This window comes from Alligator mississippiensis, chromosome 12 (genome assembly GCF_030867095.1).
Source record: "Alligator mississippiensis isolate rAllMis1 chromosome 12, rAllMis1, whole genome shotgun sequence".
NCBI classification, from domain to species: Eukaryota; Metazoa; Chordata; order Crocodylia; family Alligatoridae; genus Alligator; species Alligator mississippiensis.
The window spans coordinates 41,101-61,191 of NC_081835.1; the positions used below are offsets into that span (position 1 = coordinate 41,101).

The 20,091-nt window shown below is 55.2% G+C and overlaps 1 long non-coding RNA gene across 34 annotated transcripts in view; it reads right to left on the reverse strand.

The window, feature by feature from the left end:
* Positions 1 to 20,091, reverse strand: part of LOC132244515 (uncharacterized) — a 35,551-nt gene that overhangs the window by 4,816 nt on the left and 10,644 nt on the right. For 11 of the 34 annotated variants that reach the window (XR_009456044.1, XR_009456040.1, XR_009456045.1 and 8 more), the window contains 10 exons: positions 19,439 to 19,505; positions 15,233 to 17,841; positions 11,252 to 11,355; positions 10,517 to 10,640; positions 10,273 to 10,362; positions 9,738 to 9,900; positions 9,558 to 9,651; positions 8,372 to 9,311; positions 8,165 to 8,267; positions 7,873 to 8,004 (listed from right to left, as the gene is read on the reverse strand). This is a non-coding gene — a long non-coding RNA (uncharacterized LOC132244515). The other 23 variants (XR_009456051.1, XR_009456050.1, XR_009456053.1 and 20 more) reach the window with 22 other exon arrangements.

The following is a 20,091-nucleotide window of genomic DNA, read 5'->3' on the forward strand; positions in this document are numbered from 1 at the left end:
ATTGGCTCCGTGGTCGGACCCAGAGGCTAGTAATTGATGGAAGTCACTCATCGTGGTGTCCTGTGACCAGCGGGGTCCCCCAAGGCTCTGTCCTTGGATCCATACTGTTCAACATCTTCATTAACGATGCGGACACTGGAGTCAGAAGCGGGCCGGCCAAGTTCGCCGACGACACCAAACTTTGGGGCAAAGCATCCACGCCAGAAGACAGGCGGGCGATCCAGGCTGACCTGGACAGGCTCAGCAAGTGGGCGGACAATAATCTGATGGTGTTCAACGCCGATAAATGCAAGGTTCTCCACCTTGAGAAGAAAAACCTGCAGCATCCTTATAGGCTCAACAGTGCTACGTTGGCTAGCACTATGGAAGAAAGAGACTTGGGGGTCATCATTGACCACAAGATGAACATGAGCCTGCAGTGCGATGCTGCGGCTATTAAAGCAACCAAAACGCTGGCTTGCATCCACAGATGCTTCTCAAGCAAATCCTGGGACGTCATTCTCCCCTTATACTTGGCCCTGGCGAGGCCGCAGCTGGAGCACTGCGTCCAGTTTTGGGCTCCACAATTCAAAAAGGATGTGGAGAAGCTTGAGAGAGTCCAGAGAAGAGCCACGCGCATGATCAGAGCTCAGGGAAGCAGACCCTACGACGACAGGCTGAGAGCCCTGGGGCTCTTTAGCCTGGAAAAGCGCAGGCTCAGGGGTGATCTGGTGGCCACCTACAAGTTTATCGGGGGTGACCACCAGTATCTGGGGGAACGTTTGTTCACCAGAGCGCGCCCCAAGGGATGACGACTAGGTCGAACGGTCATAAACTACGACAAGACCGTTTCGGGCTGGACATAAGGAAGAATTTCTCTACTGTCCGAGCCCCCAAGGTCTGGAACAGCCTGCCGCCGGAGGCGGTTCAAGTGCCTACACTGAACACCTTTAAGAGCAAACTGGATGCTCATCTTGCTGGGATCCTATGACCCCAGCTGACTTCCTGCCCTTTGGGCGGGGGGCTGGACTCGATGATCTTCCGAGGTCCCTTCCAGCCCGAATGTCTATGAAATCTTCCCAGTGGCTGCTTCATAGGCCTGCAACCTTCACAAGATGGCTCCTCCACACACGTAAGGAAAAGGCAATTGGCACTATCGACAACTCCGAGGCTTCGCGGCACCGGGGACAACGGCCGCTCCCTGCCGAGACGCCGCACGCGACTTATCCCCTACGCCCCAACCCCCGGCCAACAGCTGTCACAGGACAGCCAGACCCCTCAGGACTTTCCCTTCGATAGCAAGGGAAGCAATTTAGGTGTGCAAACACAGGTCTCCTGCCAGATCTGGGAACAACAGAAAAAGGCTGCAACAACTTTCAAGACAACAAGACAAACAAAGGCACATGGACAGAGGACAAGCCAGTCCCAGCACCGGTGAGAGAGCCTGTGCCAAGACAGCCAGGTAGGCAAAGACGCACCAAACTTCTGCCCCGCCAAAACCTGGAGAGGGCCAGACACCGGCACCCAAGTGTTGTAGCAAACACAGCTCAAGGAGCCAAAAAACCGGCTGGCAGGAACAGGCACGCATTCTCAAGCCTCGTGAAGAGCCGCACGAGGGGCCCCTGGACACAGCAGGCCACCGCAAGAGATGAGAGGAAGCTCAAATGCCGCAACACCCTGCTCCAGCATCTCTGACTGGGATCACCTAACACAGACACCATGCCAGACCAGGGCCTTCCCACCACACCCAGACACCGCCCACCCCAACCCACCCCACCTCCCAGCATCCTGCTTCTCTTCCTCCATTACCACAGTTCTGCTCCGCTCCTTAGCCCTCTTCCTTTTCCTCCACACATACCAGGACCGTACAGAGAACAGACAACAAGTGATCAGCCCAACAAGCAGAACTAAACACAGGATAAGCAAACCACTGAGCAAGTCCCACAACACACAGCAAGCCAACAGAGCACCTCATCACACTGCAAAGGGCACACAGAGGGCACGCAGACACCAGGGCGAAGGCCTCAGCCCAGAGAACCGGCACGCGCCACACGTGGCATCGCAGTGCTCCGTCACCCCTTGCGCAGCCTCGCTTGCCATCCCTTCCCCACGGGAGGCAAGCGCCTGCCGAGGACGCAAAGGAAAACCTCGGCGCAACGAGCACAGAAAACAACAAAGGGCAAAGCACAAAAACCTGCCAGACCTGGGCAACCCCACACTGCTTCAAGCAATCATTTACCAACTGCAGGATGTGCCCATTCAATGCCAACACACCATGCAACAGCCAACTCCTACTGCTTCATCCTCCATGGGCACTAGTCCACTCCACCCCCTGAACCAGCATACATTTCCCTGCACACGGGCCAGGACCCTAGAAGGAAGAGAACAGGTAGTCACTCCAGGACCACAACCAAGGAGAAGGAACCCACAGTACAACTCCCACACCACACACCCGCTCCCCGGCTCAAAGGTCTCCGAGGGGCGCCCGGCTACAACGCCTCCCATTCAGCCGCAGAAAAGGCTTTAGCCTCAGGACAGCCCTCACCGTGCCTGGCATTATGCCGCTCCTTCTGCAGCCCTCACTTGTCCCTGCTTCGCTTCGTCTCCTCTCACAGGATGCAGGAACCTCCTGACAGCACATGGGGAAAGTTCACTACCAAACAAAAGGACAAAGCACAAGCAACTGCCCCAAACAAGCAACATAGGGTGCATTCAGACCCCTCCCAAAGGAGGGGACCAATTTAATTGCCAACACAGCCCTCCTTCCAGCTCTGGGAATAGGAAAGCAAGAACAACAAGTGCTGCACTGATGTTCAAAATCCAAGTAGACAGAAACACCAGTGACAAACCCAGACAGACAGAACAAAGTGCCCTTCCCAGAACGGAAGGGAGGCCAGCAGCAGCAACAGGCAGGCAGAGGCAGAGAGACAGGCACCCGCTCCTCTGCCCCACCACACCCAGGGACAAGATCTCCATCCAGATGCCAGGGGCAAACACTGAAACCACCTATATACTCAAAGATTATTGTCAGCCTGTACAAAGAGAGCCAGGACACACACACAGGCTAAACCCAACCCAGGCTTACACCACCCAGCTCTGGGGCACCCCAGGAGGCCAGAACCCTGCTGGAAACAAGAAGCGCCAGACACTATCAGACACTAGGCGTTTGCTCCCTCACCCAAAAAACCACAGGGAAGAAACCACTCACCACCACCCCACCACCCCTCCCTAACCAAGACCACTTTTAAGTATTCTGTTCCTTCATCTTCCAACACTGTGGCACAGTACTCCCTGTATCCTTCACCCCATCAAGATAGACTATGCTGGAAAAAGAACAGAAACCTAGCCAGCCCAGAGAGCAGAAGAAACGGCACAAAGCTAGAGACAGGGAAAGCTCCTCTGCAAACACCCGGCAGACACATCCAGACCCACTACTCGCTAGCTGAGCTCTTAAAGGCTTGCCTGTGGCCGCCCAGAGCCAGATAGTCACAGCGCATCAAAAAGCAATGCACCACAGCAACCACCATACACACAGTACATCCTGCAAACATGATAGAACAACTGTGAAAGAAACGGTCAGACAGGGAAACGAAGACATCGCACCGCTCCGAGGAAGCTCAGACACACCGCAGGTTCCAACCGCGTGATGCCACAGGGCCAGGGGCCTGACGCCACACAAATTGGGAAGTCAGGAGACAGCTGTGCGTTTTCTCCTCCGCCATCTCTGGGGCTCTTCACCTCTTCTTCCAGTCTCTGCTTCACAGTCCTGAAGCCTTGGCAAGAGGACTCCTCCACAGACAGACAAAAGAGACACACTTGCCACTGTTAACAACTCAGAGGCCCCATGGCACTGGAGGTAGCAGCCCCTCCTGCCAGGACTCCATGGGCAACTTTTGTTATTTTTTTGTTTTTTTAAACCACCTCATCCCGTAGCTGTGAGGGTGCAGGCAGAGCCTTCTCAGGGCTTTCCCATAGCAAGCAAGGGAAGCACTTGAGACGTCCAAACACAGGTCTCCTGCCAGTTCTGGGAAGAGCAGAGAAAGACTGCACTGACTTGGAAGACAACACGACAAACAGAAAGGCACACGGACACAGGACAAGCCATGCCTGGCACTGCTGGGACAGCCTGTAGCAAGACAACCAGCTAGGCAGAGACACACACCAAACTTCTGCCCCCGCAAAATCTAGAGAGGGTCAGACACCAGCACCCAAATGTTGGACCAAACCCAGCTCAGGGACCCACAACACTTAGTGCCAGAGGCAGGCAGGGATACTCAAGCCTCATGTACAGCCAGATGAGGGACTCCTGGCCAGAGCAAGCCACTACTAGAGATGAGGCAAACCTCAAACCCGACAACACTCTGCCTGAACCTTCCCCACCACACCCAGACAGCCCCGCTATCCCAAACGCAAAACATCTTTTAGCATCCTGATCCTCAGGGGCCCTTACCCTTTCCCCTCACCATTCCCTCCATGTACACCAGGAACCTAGAGAATAGAGAGAACAGGTATTCACCCCAAGTGGAAGAACAAAACACGGGTGAAGGGAACCACCGGGGGAATTCACACCCCACACATGCAGCCAAGGGAACACCTCAACACACTGCACAGGGTAGGCAGACAGCAGGGGGAAGGCCTCAGCCCTGAGAGCCAGCAGCCACCACAGCCGGCATCACACTGCCACACCAGCCATCGTGCATCCTAACCCTAACTCTCCCCATCCCAGAGGCACGCGCCTGCTGTGGGCACAAAGGAAAAACCTCACCACAAAGACCCATAAAGGGCAAAGCAGAAATACCTGCCAGACTTCACAACCCCAGACTACTCCAAGCAAGCTCCTTACCTACTACTGGATCTACCCATCTAATGCTAACACACCTCACAACACCCTGTTCCTCCCCAACTGCTCAGCTCCACTCCCTGAACCAGCATTCACTTCCCTCCACACTAGACAAGATCCTACAAAGGGACAGAACAGGCAGTCACCCCTAGGGGCACAAGTGAACAGACAGAGGGACCAACAGGTACAATTCCCACCCCACGCACCCAGCCCTGAGCTCAAAGCTCCCCAAGGCATGCCTGGCCAGGGTGCACCCATCCAGCCAGGACAAAAGGCTCACCCCCAGACGCAGCACTCGCCCAACCTGGCATAACGCTGCTCCTTCTCCAGCCCAGTCTCATCCCTGCTTGCCTTCCTCTCCACACAGGGGTACACAGGCACCTCCTGAAGCCACACGCAAGTGCAAAGCACAAGCAACTGCCCTACTGGAACACAATCCCACGCCGCTCAAAGTAACATCTTACTCGCTACAGGCTCTGCCCCCAAGTCCACCCGCAAGTCACCATGTGTGCGCAGCCGCCCGCTTCCTCCACTTCCTAAATGGTCGCGGCTCTACGTCGCTTCTCCTCTATCTCAAGCTCTCTTTTGCTCGCGGTCCAAACATTGGCATTACCCCAAAACAACAAGCAATTACTACATGGGACAGTATTCATATCTCATAGTACTGAGGGGAGACACCTTCCCCTCCAAACCACTCCCAAAACAAAGTAGGCAGGGTGCAGTCAAGCCACTCCCCAAAGGGGGAACCAATTTAGGTGCCAACATGGCCTTCTTTCCAGGTCTAGGAAGAGCAAAGGAAGAACAAAGGAAGTGCTAGAGTGGTTAAAACAAAAAACCAAAACGAAGAAAAGCCACAAACAAACAAGGAAGGAACACCAGTGACAAACCCAGAAAGACAGAACAAAGTGCAGTTCCCAGAACGGAAGGGAGGCCAGTGGCAGCGGCAACAGGCAGGCAGAGGCAGAGACGCACACATGCGCTCCTCTACCCCCGCACATCCAAGGGCAAGATCTGCACCCAGATGCCAGGGATAAACCCTATATAGCCAAGGGCAATTCTGAGACTTCACACAAACACAACAACTCACAACCAGGGTAAAATCTAATCCAGGGTTATACCACCCAGCTCTACAGCACACTTGGTGCCCACATTCCCCTCCGTCACCATCACTGCCCAGGAAGCATGGAGCTCCAGACACTGTCCCACACTAGGTATTACCTCCCCCACCTGAAAATCACCAGGGCAAATCCCATCCCTGCAACTCTAACCCAGCCCACCTTTCACCATCCTGTTCCTCCACCTTCCATCATCACGCCACAACACGCCCTTGTATCCTCCTCCCCCGAGATCAACGCAGCTGAAAAAACAACAAAAACCTCATCAGCTCTAAGAGGGGACACAAGGACACAAACTCAGAGGAAGAAAGCTCCTCTCCAAACCCCCACCACACACATTCAGCCCCACTACCCACCAACTGAGCTCTCAAAGGCTTGCCTGTGGTCACCCAGAGCCACATATTCACAGCAATCAAGGAGTCACCAATCACAGCACCGCCACACATACGGCGCAACCACCACAGGAGACCCCTCATCTCCTACAGGCATTACTCGCCACAGCCACGACCGTGCGGCTCATTCTCCACTCAACCTCACAGCTGGAAAGGGGAGGGGGTATGCCACCTGCAAAAGGTACACGCGCAAAACCACCTGGAAACACGAAAGAGCGAGTGCGAAGAAGCGGTCCGACAAGAAGACAAATACGTCGCGGTGGTCCGAGGAAGCTCCAACCCGCCGCGGGCTCCAGACGGGTGACGCCACAGAGGCAGAGGCCTCACACGAGACAAAATGGGAAGGCGTGAAAGGGCTGCCCATTTCCTCCGCTGCCACCTGTGGGTCTCTTCACCTATTCTGCCAAGTGTCCGCTTCACAAGCCTGAAGCCCTGGCAAGATGGCTCCTCCACACGCACATTCACAAAGAGGCAATGGCCACTATCAACAACTCAGAGGCCTCACAGCACTGGGGACAGTGGACCCTCCCTGCCAACACTCCCAAGCAAATTTATTTTACCACCGCCCCCCATAGCTGTGACTATCCAGCCAGAGCCCGCTCAGGAGTTTCCCTCAGCAAGCAAAGGAAGCAATTTTAATGTGCAAACGCAGGTCTCCTGCCAGTTCTGGCAAGAGGAGAGAAATGCTGCAGCGACTCTCAAAGCAACAAGACAAACAAGAAAGCACACGGACACAGGACAAGCCATTCCTGGCACTGGTAGGAGAGCCTGTGGGAAGACAAACAGCTAGACAGAGACGCACGCCCAACTCCTGCCCCAACAAAACCTGGGAAAGCCAGACACCGGCACCCAGATGTTGGACCAAACCCAGCCCAGGGAGCCAAAAAAGCTAGTGGCAGGGGCAGGCGGGGATGCTCAAGCCTCACGCAGAGCCAGATGAGGGACCCCTGGCCACAGCAAGCCACCGCAAGGAACAAGGGAAACCTCAGGTTCCGCGACACCCCGGCTGACCGTAACTGCTTGCACTAATTGAACTCATGACAACGTCCCACACCAGGGCCTTCCCACCACACACAGACACCCCCACCATCCCACAGCACCTTCTAGCATCCTGCTCGTCTTGCTCCCTTACCACTGCTCTGCTCCAGTCCCTCGCCCTCTCCCTTCTCCTCAGTGGCTTCCTTCTCCTGTGTTTAGTTCTGCTCCTTGGGCTGAACTCCAGTCCAGGGTCCTGATCTTTGCGGAGGCATTCCCACCCTACACGTCCAGCCAAGGGAGCACCTCTCCCCACCACTAAGGGCACACACAGGGTACACAGGCACAAGGGGAAAAGGCCTCACCCCTGACCGCCAGCACTTGCCACACCTGGCATCACTCTTCTCCTCCAGCCCTCAAGCATCCTTGCTTGCCATCCTCTCCCCATACGGGAGACAGGCACCTGCTGAGGCAGCCAAGGAAAAACCTCAGCACAACTAGCAACAAAGAGCAAAACAAAAACTAACTGCCAGACTCCAAAAACCCTAGACCGCCCCACGCCGTTTCGTACCAATTGCCAGAACTGCCCATCCGGCACCGACACGCCGTGCGGCATCGAGTTCCTCCTGCTTCACCCTCCGTGGGCGCTGCTCAGCTTCACTCCTTCAACCGGCAGTCATTTCCCTCTGCACAGGTCAGGACCCTGCAAGGGACAGAACACGCAGTCACCCCAAAGGGGACAAATGAACAGAAGAAGAAACCCACAGGTACAGTTCACACCACACACACCCAGGCCCCAGCTCACAGCTCTCCAAGACGTGCCTGCCCAGGGTGCACCCATCCATCTGTGAGAAGGGCCTCACCCCAAGAGACAGCACTCATGGGACCTGGCATCGCGCTCCTCTTCCTCCAGCGCGCTCTCCTCCCTCCTTGCCATCCTCTCCACACAGGGGAAGCAGGGACCTCCTGAGGGCACACAAGAAACGTCACTGCAAAACAAAATGGCCAAGCACAAGCAACCGCCCCGTGGCAAGACCACGCCACACCGCTCCAAGTAACATCTTACTCACTGCAGGCTCTGCTCGTGCACACAGGTCCACCGAACAGGCAGAGGCCTCCCTCCAGGTGACCCAGAAGCGAGCATGGCTGCACAACCACCTGCTTCCTCCACCCGCTTCTACCTAGCGCTGGCTCTAGGTCTCTTCGCCTCAGCTCTTCTCCACTCACGCTCGACATATTAACATCACACCCAAAACAACAAGCAATTACTACACGCAACAGTATTCACGTCTCATAGTACTGACAGCAGAGACAACGCCCCCCACCCCCAGCAGCCTAGGACACCGAAAGCATAACACCCCCACTCGCACGCGAGGCACACAGGGTGCAGTCAAAGCCCACCCAAATGAGGGGATCAATTCAGTTGCAAACACACCTATCCTTCCAGCTCTGGGAAGAGCAAAGAAAGAAAGAAGAAGTGCTGCTGTGATTTTAGATATCAAAGTAGAAAGAAACACCAGTGACACACCCAGAGACATAGGACAGAGTGCAATTCCCAGAACTGAAGGAAGACCAGTGGCAGCAGCAACAGCCAGGCAGAGGCGGACACGCACACACCCGCTCCTCTGTCCCAGCACATCCAATGCTGTCACCTGCACCCAGAAGCCAGGGGCAAACACTGAAACCCCTAATATACTCAAGGACAATTTCCAGCCTTTACAAGGAGTCAGGTCTCACCACCAAACTAAACCCAATTCAGGCTTACACCCCCTGCTCTGCAGCATCCCTAAGGGCCACAAGTCCCGGCTTCAGCATCACTTCCCAGACAGCACGGAGCTCCAGACCCCATTACGCACAAGGCGTTTCCTTCCCCACCCAAACACGACCAGGGAAAACGCAACCCAGCCTCCCACTTTAACCCAGCCCACCTTTCGGGATCCAGTTCCTCCATCTTCTACCACCACCGCAGAAGCCTCGCTTCTGTTCCTCTCCCCCACAACATTGAGGCCACTGGAAAAAAAACAAAAACCTCATCAGCCCACCGAGGGAATGCAAGGGCACCGACTCGGAGATAAGGGACGTTCCCCTCTCCAAACCCCCAGCATACATCCAGCCCCCCTATCCACTAACTCTGCTCACAAAGGCATGCCTGTGGCCAGCCTGAGGTGCATATTTACAAGCAATCAAGGACTCAGCTAACCTACACAGGGGACAGCCACCGCAGGAGAGCCCTCACCTCCAACAGGCACTACTCACCCCAGCCACAATCATGCTGCTGCTTATCCAGGCATCCTCACAGCAAGAAGTGGGAGCGGAGACGCACCGCCTGCAAAGCTACACACAAAACCTCCTAGAAACATGAAAGAACAAGTGTGGAAGAAGTGGTCAGGCAGGAAGACAAACGCATCACACTGTTGCAAGACAGCTCAGACCCACCCCAGACTCCAGCCAGGTGATGCCACAGGGGAAGAGGCCTCACACCACGCAAATCAGGAAGTCACAACAGGGCTGCCCGTTTCCTCCTGCACCATCTCTGGGACTCTTCACTTCATCTTCACAGAGTCTGCTCCACAGCCCTCAAGCCTTCAGAAGATGGCTCCTCCACACACATACAGAGACAAAGAAAAGGAAATTGCCACTATCAGCAACTCAGAGGCCTCACCGGGCTGGGGACAGTGGCCCCACCCTGCCAAGACCCCACGGGCACCCTTTCTTTTCCTTTTTTTTTTTTTAACCCCCCCCCCATAGCTGCAAGGGTGCAGGCAGAGTCCTCCTAGGGCTTTCCCACAGCAAGCACAGCAAGCACAGGTATTCACCCCAAGTGGAAGAACAAAACACAGTCAAAGGGAACCACCGGGAGAATCGCCACCCCACACATCCAGCCAAGGGAGCACCTCAACACACTGCTATGGGCACGCACAGGGTAGGCAGACAGCAGGGGAAAGCCTCAGCCCCGAGAGCCAGCACTCACCACACCTGGCATCACGCTGCGCCTTCAGTCCTTGTGCGCCATCAGTCCTCATGCTTGCTATCCCTTTCCCAGATACGATGCAGGCACCTGCTGAGGACGCAAAAGAAAAGCCTCAGCATGAAAAACATCAAAGGGCAAAGCACGAATGTCTGAGTCTAGCAGTTAGCCCCACACTGCTCCAAGCAACCTCTTACCAACTGCAGGATCTCTCCATCCAGAGCTGCAACCCACAAGAAGCAAATACCTCGCTCCAGGTGATCACGTGAGCATGGCTTCAGGCCGTCTCCAACTCCTTCCACGCCATACCAGCTCCAGGGCTCTTCACCTCTTCCTCAGCTCTTCTCCACTCAGGACCAGACTTTGGTCATCTTGCCAAACATGTCCACACCGCCAAAAATGAACAACAGAAATTAACACTTGCAGCGCTATGCGCAGGTCTCACACCACCAACGGGACAGCATCCCCTCCCTCCCAACCAGGGGTACAACAGCAGCTTGGACTGGCCCCACTAACAAACCGCAGGGGGCTGCAGCTACACCCCTCCCAAGTGAGGGGATCAATTTACATGCAAACACAACCCTCCTTTCAGTCCTGGGAAGAACAAAGTAACAAGTGCTGCAGTGATTTTTAAGAACAGAAGTACAAAGACAGACACCAGTGACACACCCAAAGAGATGAGACATAAATGCAATTCCCAGCACTGAAAGGAGGCATGTGGCAACAGGTACAGCCAGGCAGAGACCCAATCCTCTGTCCCACCGCAACCTGGAGATCTTTGCACAGACTCAGAGCAACTCTGGGCCAAGCCAGCCCAGCCATACACCACTCATCTCAGAGGCACTCCTGGGTGCCATGGCCCTCCGCTTGAGTAGCCCTGCCCTGGGAGCGTGCAGCTCAGGACACCAACCCAGAGCAGGGACTTCCCAACCCACCCAGACACCCCCACTCAAAACACCACCCCCGCTTGAGGTAAGTCCACCTTCCATCACACTACTCCTCCTGCTCTATCCTCCATCACCATGGCACGCCTCCACTTCTTTGCATCCATCTCCAACCCAAAGTCTCTCCACAACAGCCAGGATCCTGAAAGACAAAACAAACCACGGAGCCCACAGGGTCAATCAAGAGCAGACTGAAAGGCAGGGGAAATCCCTCCCAAACAGCATACACACACATCCAGGCCCCACCACCCAGTGTCTCCAAGCTCCCAGAAGCCATCCCTGTGCCTTGCAACAAACTGACAAATCAAAGACAACCCCACACTGATCCAAGGAAGCTTGCACCTCCCCCGGGCTGTGACCATGTCCCGCTCCAAGGCAGCTAAGGGCACAAGGGCAGAGGCCTCACCACAGGGAATCCAGAAGCACACACCCAGCCTCTTGCTCCCTCCATGAGTCATCAGCTCTAGGTCTCTTCATTACACTTGCTTCTCAGACCCTAGAAACTTTGGCAGAAAGGCCAACCGACCCCACCACAACCAAAAAAACCTTACAAGCAACTCCACTTCCAGTCCTCACAGCACCGAGGGCAGAACAACTCCCACCCAAAGAGTTACAGAAGCAGCTCTATTCCACCCCTCACCCCCTCCATAGGAACCAGTCATCCCCTCTATAAGTTTTCCCTTTCCAGAGGCTTATTCCATCTCTCCAGAGCGCTCCGATGGTCTAATCAACCACAGTGCTCTGGAGCCTGCCCACAGATGCACGCAGGCTGGGGGAGGGGGAAGAAGAGAGATCAAGCCCCTCACTGCTTCCCCCCCCACAGCCCTCAGCAGAGCCTGCCAACACGAGCTGCTGGGCATTGCACAGCCCCCGAGTTGCAGGGGGCGGGTGCTTCCCTCCTCAGCAGCTGTTTCCCTCAAGGCTGCCCAGGCAGGGTGCTAGCTGCATGGCTGCAGCCCCAGCTCACAGGCTGCACCTGCTGGATCCAATGGTGCACCGGTTTCTGGAAGCCTGGCTGTGCTCAGAGAAGCTCAGGCTGGATGTGTTTCCAGTGCCCGGGGAGCACAAGAGTGACTCTTGAAATCAAATTACCGCTTTTTTTTAATAAAATTAGTCATTGTTGTAGATGTTCTCTTTTTAGAACCTAACTTGGTATTTTTCTGCTTCTGAGATGACAAAACCCCTTCCTGAAAGGAGTGTTTCCAGGGGGAAAGGAGAGGGGCTTCTAGTGGCAAAGGCCAGGGTTACGGGATAGGACTTGCTGCCCAAGGGGCAGGGCACAGAGCCAGGGGCAGGGCTGCAACCCGTGCCACCACTTGGTGAGTGGCCCTGCACCGGAAATAATTGCTGACGCTGTGTTAAAGTACGCACTCAAAGGGTACCTAAAAATCCTGGACTTCAACAAATACTTTTGGAATAAAAATGTAATTCCTAGCGTTTTGGGGGCTGCAGCTAGTAAACTAGCATTAAAAACAGCAGAGCTCAGGACGCCGCCCCACAACGGGACCGCTCACCCCCAGCCCCACGCGAGACGCATTTCTGCCGGGCCCCGAGACCAGCCGGCCGCAGCTGGCTCCCGGCACCCGCAGGGTCAAGCCTTCCGCCCCCGCCCCCCGGCAGGGCAGGGCAGGGCAGGGCAGGCCAGGTGCGGCTGGGGCACCTCGGGCCAAGGCCCAGGGCACGCAGGGGCCGGAGCCCAGGGGAAGGCCCAGCCGGCACAGGGGACACTCCTCGCACCCAGGCCCCGCGGCCCCCTTCTCCTCGGAGACCAGGCACCGCGGCGGAAAGACCCGCCCCGACTCGAGGCAATTAACGCGGGCAATTAACAGCACTCCCAGGCCAGGACTCGGACCGAGGGCAGGTCTCAGCCAACGGCTCCCAAAACACCCCCGGCCCCAGCAAAGCAGGGCCCCAGGCGCCCGAGGGACAGCACCCCACGGAGCAGCGCGCCCGCCGGCTGGGAGCAGCGCAGAGAAAGCGGCGGGTTAACAACACGAAAACGAGGACGGACAAAACGCAGGAGCGCGGGGACACGGGGCAGCGCCGCCCCAGCACGGGGGACCGGGCACGCCCAACCCGCACAGAGGGCGCGGCGCCTTCCCCGGCGCAGCTCAGCCCACAGCTCCCGCCTCCAGCGCCCCGAGGCCGGCCCGCCGAGCCCCGCCCCTTCCGGTCACGTGCCGCGCCCGCCAGTGCTCGGCTTTTCACGGGATGAGCGCCCCGGGCGCGCAAGGAGGCAGCTCCGCACGGGCCGCCGGGCCCCGCCGCACGAACCTGGGCCCGTGGCCGCCACCGCCCCGGCGGCACCAGCCGCACCTCGGCTTCTCGCTGCTGCGCCGGGACCCGAGGGCGGCCCGGCGGATCCCGCCCAGGCCCCCAGGAAGAGCGCTCGGACCCCAACCGCCCCGCGCTCCTGCCGCCCGCCCCGCGCACTCCGGCCCGGCCGCAGGGCAGTGCGCGCTGGGTCTGGCTCTGCCCCTGGGACGGGAGGAGGGACCGGGACTGCAAACTCTGCCCTCCCCGTCCGCCAGCGCCGTCCTCACCGCCAGGCAGGGGCCGCTGCGGCTCTCGGCGCACCCCAGCCTCGGGCAGGTACGCGGTCCCGCAGCTGCCGGACTGCGCCGGCCCGAGGCAGGTCCTACCTGTGAGGAAGCGCTAGCGCGCATCAGGCATCACCGCCACAGGTGCCGCCTTGTCGTGCGGAGCTGCGCATCTTGTTCCGTGGCCGTGTGCGACAAGCACTTGTTTCCAGCATCCGTCCTGACCCCGGCTTGGCGCTAATGCCATAGCCCCCAAAACCTCTGCGGGTGAGGCACCTGACCCACTCAGCCAAGAAAGAGCACCTGGCCCACGCCACACTACCCGGCACACAGCTTTAAACCCAACCCCCAGGTGTTGGCACCTGGCTCCCACCCCAGACCTTTGCTTCCGGTGTCTGCAGGACGGGGCGAGCTGGAAGGCAAAGGCGAGGGAATCTGCACCAGCGAGGGACCTGCTGCCAGTCAGACCCACCACCTCCCACCCCGCGGGGGAGAACGTGCGTGGTGCTGCACTACTGCGTGGGGGACCTTTGGGGTATGACAGGCAAGCTCAGGCTGCAGTTTGGTCTCCTGCCTCTTAGCTGCCTGGGTGGCCACTGTAGTGGGACCCGCCTTTTGCATTTCAAGGGTAACCATCGAGGGAGCCGTAGCTGCGTCATTTCTGTGCCCGCGTCGGCCTGCGAGGTTCTGAGCGCAGACTGGCCGCAGTCTCCTCGGCCCAGGCCCGGCGGTAACGAGCTGTTAGTAAGAACACGAAATGGGGGAACTCAGAAACCAAAACAGGATTGCAATACTAAGGAACCAAGCAGCCGTATGGGCAGGCCTTGCTGAGCCTCAACTTTGCCAAAATGCTTTCGGCAGTGCCATGCCAGAGCCTGTCCTCGACCCGACTGCCGGCAGGACGACCCACCCGCTCCGCCCACAGAAAAAGCGTGGAGAACAGGCCGAGGTGTCCACCGGACCCTTCCCAGCCGGCACGACCTTCCCCATTTGCCCGGGCAACAAGAACGCAACCGTGCTCAGCTCGGTCCTCGTCCTCAGGTCCGGTGCCGAAGCAGCCTCCGCTCGCTGCACGGGGCCCACGTCCATCTTTATACCCTAGCTCTGCTCACTGTGCCCTCCAGGACAGGAAGAGGCTCCCTACCTTCCTCCCTGTTATCTACACCACCAGCCAAAGGGAGCAGAGAGGTTCCTCTGCAAGATTTGAAAGGGTCACAGCAAGGTAGAGAGAAATGCTGCAAGGCTGCCTAGGGGCAGGGTCAAGGAACGGGAGGGAGGGAGCGAGAGACTCTCTGAATCACGGACCAGGATGGTGGGGGGTCCTAGAGTGAAAAAGGGCAAGAACCACTGCTTTAAAAGTTGGCCAGGTAGCAGTGAGAGGGGCTTAAGAAAGGCTGTACCTGTGCTCGTGGAGGCAGGGAGGGAGAGGGCAGCAAGAGCCAAGGTAAGCAATATATAGGACTCAGGCACAGCATTCACCTGGCAAAGCTGTGCAAGTCCTGCCACTCCTGGTTTAGGAAAGAGCCCCACGTTCCCGAGCCTGGTTGCGCGGCCTTGTGCTGCTATCGCTGACCGCAAACTTTCTCCTGCCGTCCGCTTCTGAAAACGATGGGGAGCGTGCACGAACCCAAGTGTGCTTAGCGCTCCCCTCTCCTCTTAGAGCGATCTAGGGAAAAAGCTGAGAAATTATTCCAACACCTCCCTACTTGGGCACTCCTAGCAACGGCAAGGCCAGACTACCCTACTGATGAGCATCTCGCTCTGTGTCCATGCTCTGCTCTGCTCTGCTCGCTCGGAGTTAGGTGCTATCTTTCCTTGCAGGGAAGGGCCGTTCTTTTGCCGTTGTGCACCGTTGCCAACGTGACAGCTTGCTCCCCGGCAATCTCCACAGGCTGTGAAGGGACTCAAAAGAAAGAGGCAGGGGCCGGGACCCTGGGGAGGCTGCTTCTGCTGCAGCACAAAGAACAAACTGAACGCAGTGGCAACAGGCCGCTGGGGATGTCCCTGCTGCTGTCACCGTGGGAGTGTGCTGCTCCTTGGTTGAACTGCTACAGGCTAGAACCAGTTTCTTCACAGGCTGGATCCAAACCACAGGCCATAGGTTTTTTGACCCCTGTTTTACCAGACCAACTGTAAGATACAGGCAACCTTTGGGGTATGACAGTACCTTTCCTCAGGATGCTGGGAAGGAACCAGGACTGAAAAAGGGGACTGGGATGCCTAAAACCTTGCTTCTGTCCGTCCAAACCGTGCTGTTGTTGCCACAAAAGACATAACAAAAAATCTTGCCTCCCCCATGGTTCCTGAACCTTCCCAACACCACCACCACCACTTGCATACTTAAATCATTTGGTTTCCTTCTGTCACCTGTTTGGAAACTTCCTTTTCTTACTGGACCTGCCAGGTGCTTTGTTGGCAAAGTATATGGGAAAACAAATAATAGTAATAGTAAGAATCAGAACAGGGATAATATTAGTAGTACTAACATTACTTACAGAAATTTGCTGAACAGAAGATGCAGGTCTCATCCATGCCTCTTCCTTCCATTCCCCACCCCTCCAACTATCCTGCATGGACATACAAGAAATAAGCCCCTGGGGGGGGGTCTCAACAACAGGGTGCAGTCCCACAACTGAAGCCTGTACTACAAGGCTGTTTGCTTTCTTACCACAGTCCAGAAAACCAAGGTGTCACAGCCCACATCTCCCAAGCAGTGCAGGCTGCTTACAAGGGCCTGCCAACTGCTCCAGGCAGAGTCACTGCCAGTAGCAGGTAGCGCAGCCCTGTGGGAGGCAGGGGGAGACCTGGCCAGTCCGGGGTTGCTGAACCTCCCCCTTCCTCCTAGCTCTTCCCCCAGGCACTTGGCCAAGCAGCCAAGAATGCCCCCGCCCCCAACCCTGGTCCTTTAACAATGACAGTCAACACACAAGCAGTGAAGGAGGGACATGCACCCCCTCACCCCCAATCGCTGACCAATGCACTAAGACTCTAACATGGGCCCCTGCTCATGTCCTTTTCTTTTTCGTTTCCTTGTGATAAGCTACATGTGAGACTTGACAGATTTTGTTGGAATCTGACAGGCCACACTCTGAGCGCTTCCATTGCAGCCTTCAACTTGCAGTCTGGGCTGTCAACCAGGTATCTTGGCCCCCGCTCCCATGCCACTTCCCCTGCTCAGATGGCTCAGGTTTGGACAGGGGATGTGATGTCTCACAGGTATCACCCTTTAAAGCTCAGTAGTGGGGAGCAGAACAATTTTGCTTCCCTGCGTGAGCGACATCTCCAAAGCGTTCCTCTGACAGCTGCACCTCACACACGGCACACCCCAGAAATAGTAACACACAGCTGCAAGTCTTCATTGTAAACCCGTGACCACACAGGACTTCTGTGAGGCCCTCCGTGCAACTCCTTAAACCGGTCCTCCACCACGTACAGGAGACAGGGTGGGTACCCGGGGAAAGCACCAGGGAACAGAAGCACTGGCACACAACAGCTCCTGAAATGAGCGACAAGTAAAGAGGCAGGGATGTTACGAAGATGGTGATGAGAAAGGGGAAGGAAGGCTATGGGCAGATTCCCCTCGGTGTAAACTGAAAATATGGTCAGGGCCTGACAGACCACGCTCAGTATTGCAGACTACACACCTACCAGAAGCCTAACTTAAGAACGACACGTGCTTAAGCTGGCATACAAGGAATAGGCCGTGAGCCTACACTTACATCCCAAGGAACGGCCAAAAAAAGTGGAATAAAATTCTGCTTCTCAAGACTTTAATACCAGACAAGACCAAGAGCGAGTAGCTGCTTTCTGGAACGATGGGAAACGGCAGCTACGAGCAGCAACTGGCATTTGGTTTTGTGACCCTGTTACAAGTTAAAATAGGTCTAAATGGCAGAGTCTAACAAACACAAGGCAAGGAGCGTTCCCAGGCAGGCAGGGAGAGAGATGAGCAGTGTTCCTCCCTTCCAGACTCGGAGTTTCCCCAGGGACACGGGCCCCAGCCATCTGCAGGTCCAAGCGCACAGGAAAATGGGTTCGGTCCCGTTCCCAAAGTTTCAGCAAAACGAGTCTACGTGACGCCCGTCAAACTATCGATTTAAAAAGCCCACGTAAAAATTAGGTTTTTACAAAAGGGAAACTACAGAGACCTTTGCAAAGTGGAGACAACCTCCTGTTAGCCTCCTCCTCCCTCCTGCATCTCCCCCAGCCGGTAGACTGGACAATCTGTATTGTGGTGTGACAAGTCACTAGGTAGGCATAGCACAAAGGGTTTATTCTTATGCCTCGAGGTGTGATCAATAAAAGTGCATATTCTAGCCCTGTCTCTAGCTGCTTTATCCAATTTGGAGGGTTGTAATCCTTTATACGCTAAGAGCATCACCGGCAAATGTCATAGCGTCTTCACTTCACGTACAAAAAGGGTAATTGGCAGGGACCCGGGTTTTGCATTCACCAGGGAAAAATGCAGTAAAACCCAGTATGTCACCTTAAGAACTCCGACCCAGTAACGACTCTGAAAATCATGTAAAGCTTGGCCCTACTCACAAAAGTTAAAATACTGAATAATAACGCTAACTGCATAATGCAAGACAATGCAATTTCATGGCCAGGCCACCTAAGAAAGAATTATGAAGTCTCTTCCATCTTATCGGGCTATATTCAGGATGATTTCACACAGACTCTTAGTTGTCTGGTGTGTAACGGTATGAAGCGTCTATCCTCAATTAATTAGCACGATAAATATCTCTTTTCCGACTAAGTCGCGTTTATATGCTGAAACACATTCTCCGTATGTAATAGATATCTCCTCCTGATTTAGTATGTTTTTCCTAGCAGTTAATCGGTTTCTCGATACGTTCCAAACTGAATAACCTCTCGTTACCGAAGAAGCTAACTCGTTCGCATTAGAAATTTCTGATAACCGGTACTTGGCAGGTTTTTCCTGTCGGTTACTGTTTGGGACTCCATCTTAATTTACACAACTAAAAGAATGCTTTGAAGTTGCTAAAGTAAGGGGATAAAAAGTAAAACAGCACACAGCACACGCACGCTTCAGGAGTGAAAAATCTCTCTGACACGGCTTGCCGACACACCCAACTTACTCTACAAGGTGAAGGGAAACAGACCGCCTCTTTGTCGCCTGTTTGGCGAGAAATCATCACCTTACAGCTAATTACTGGACTTTGATTTGGTTTGGATTTGCCTGACTTGATCTTAAATACTTGTAGTAAATAAAGCCTTTCCGTCACTCCTCGAACCGAGTGTCGTGTCAATCCCTGGGCTAGTCCGGAAACCTAGGTTTTTATTTGCTGATACCCAGCGCCCCCAGATTTTCTCCTTTAAATGAGAAAAATCCAGATTTTCACCTCTAAAGGGGAACAGCATGACCAATGGTGGGTTTCTCCTTGCAGGCTGCCAGACTTCCATCCTGCAAGGTGCTCAGGGAAACAGGAGGAGGGGTCACAAAGGGGTGCTATGTGCATGTGACCATGTACACAGGTACATGCCTGCGCACAGGCTGGAGAGTGGGTCCCCACATGTAAATCAGGTGCGGCGGAAGGAGGTGAACTGAGGCCCCCATAAATGGGGAGTGACACGCAGATGATGCACCTCCAGGCAGAAGCGTAAGCAGCTGCGGGTGCATTTTACCCCATCAGAGTGTTTAAGGCAGAAACTCACACTCACCTGTTACCCGTGGTCCCTTGGATATTTCCAAGTCCCACTTCTTTCACGCTGCAGCTCCTCGCTGACACTGCTCCCATGAACAGGTGCACAAGGAGCAGTTGGAAAGAAAGGGAAGACCCACGTTAGACCATTTCATTGGAGTGAGAAGACACGCACTGTTAACCGCACCGCAGTGGATGAAATGACCCCCGTGGGCCAGCCCAGCACATTCCCGTTCAGACTTATCAAATGACCACACACACACACACAAAATCACACTTTTCTACACGCACTACTACAAAAAAGGTTTCCAAATCACCATGCATTTTCCCTCATACAACATACCCATATTTCCATATGCTTACCCCATCGCCACACAATTTTCCACAGGTCGCACAAACCAGTTCCCAAATCACCCTAAAGTTACCACACCATTTTCTAAAAATTAAATCATCATATTTCCACGCAAAACCCCTATAGTCCCAAACAAATGTCCTGTATACCTCTAGGTCCTAAATTCCACAACAAAAATCACATTTCCAAACATTTCCAGGAAAAAGTTCCCAAAGCACCACAGAACTCTCCCAAAACCACCATATTTCCCCAAACGTTTCTACAAAAAAACTTCCATATCGCCACACAAAATGACCAACCTCCCACTCAAAAAAACCCAA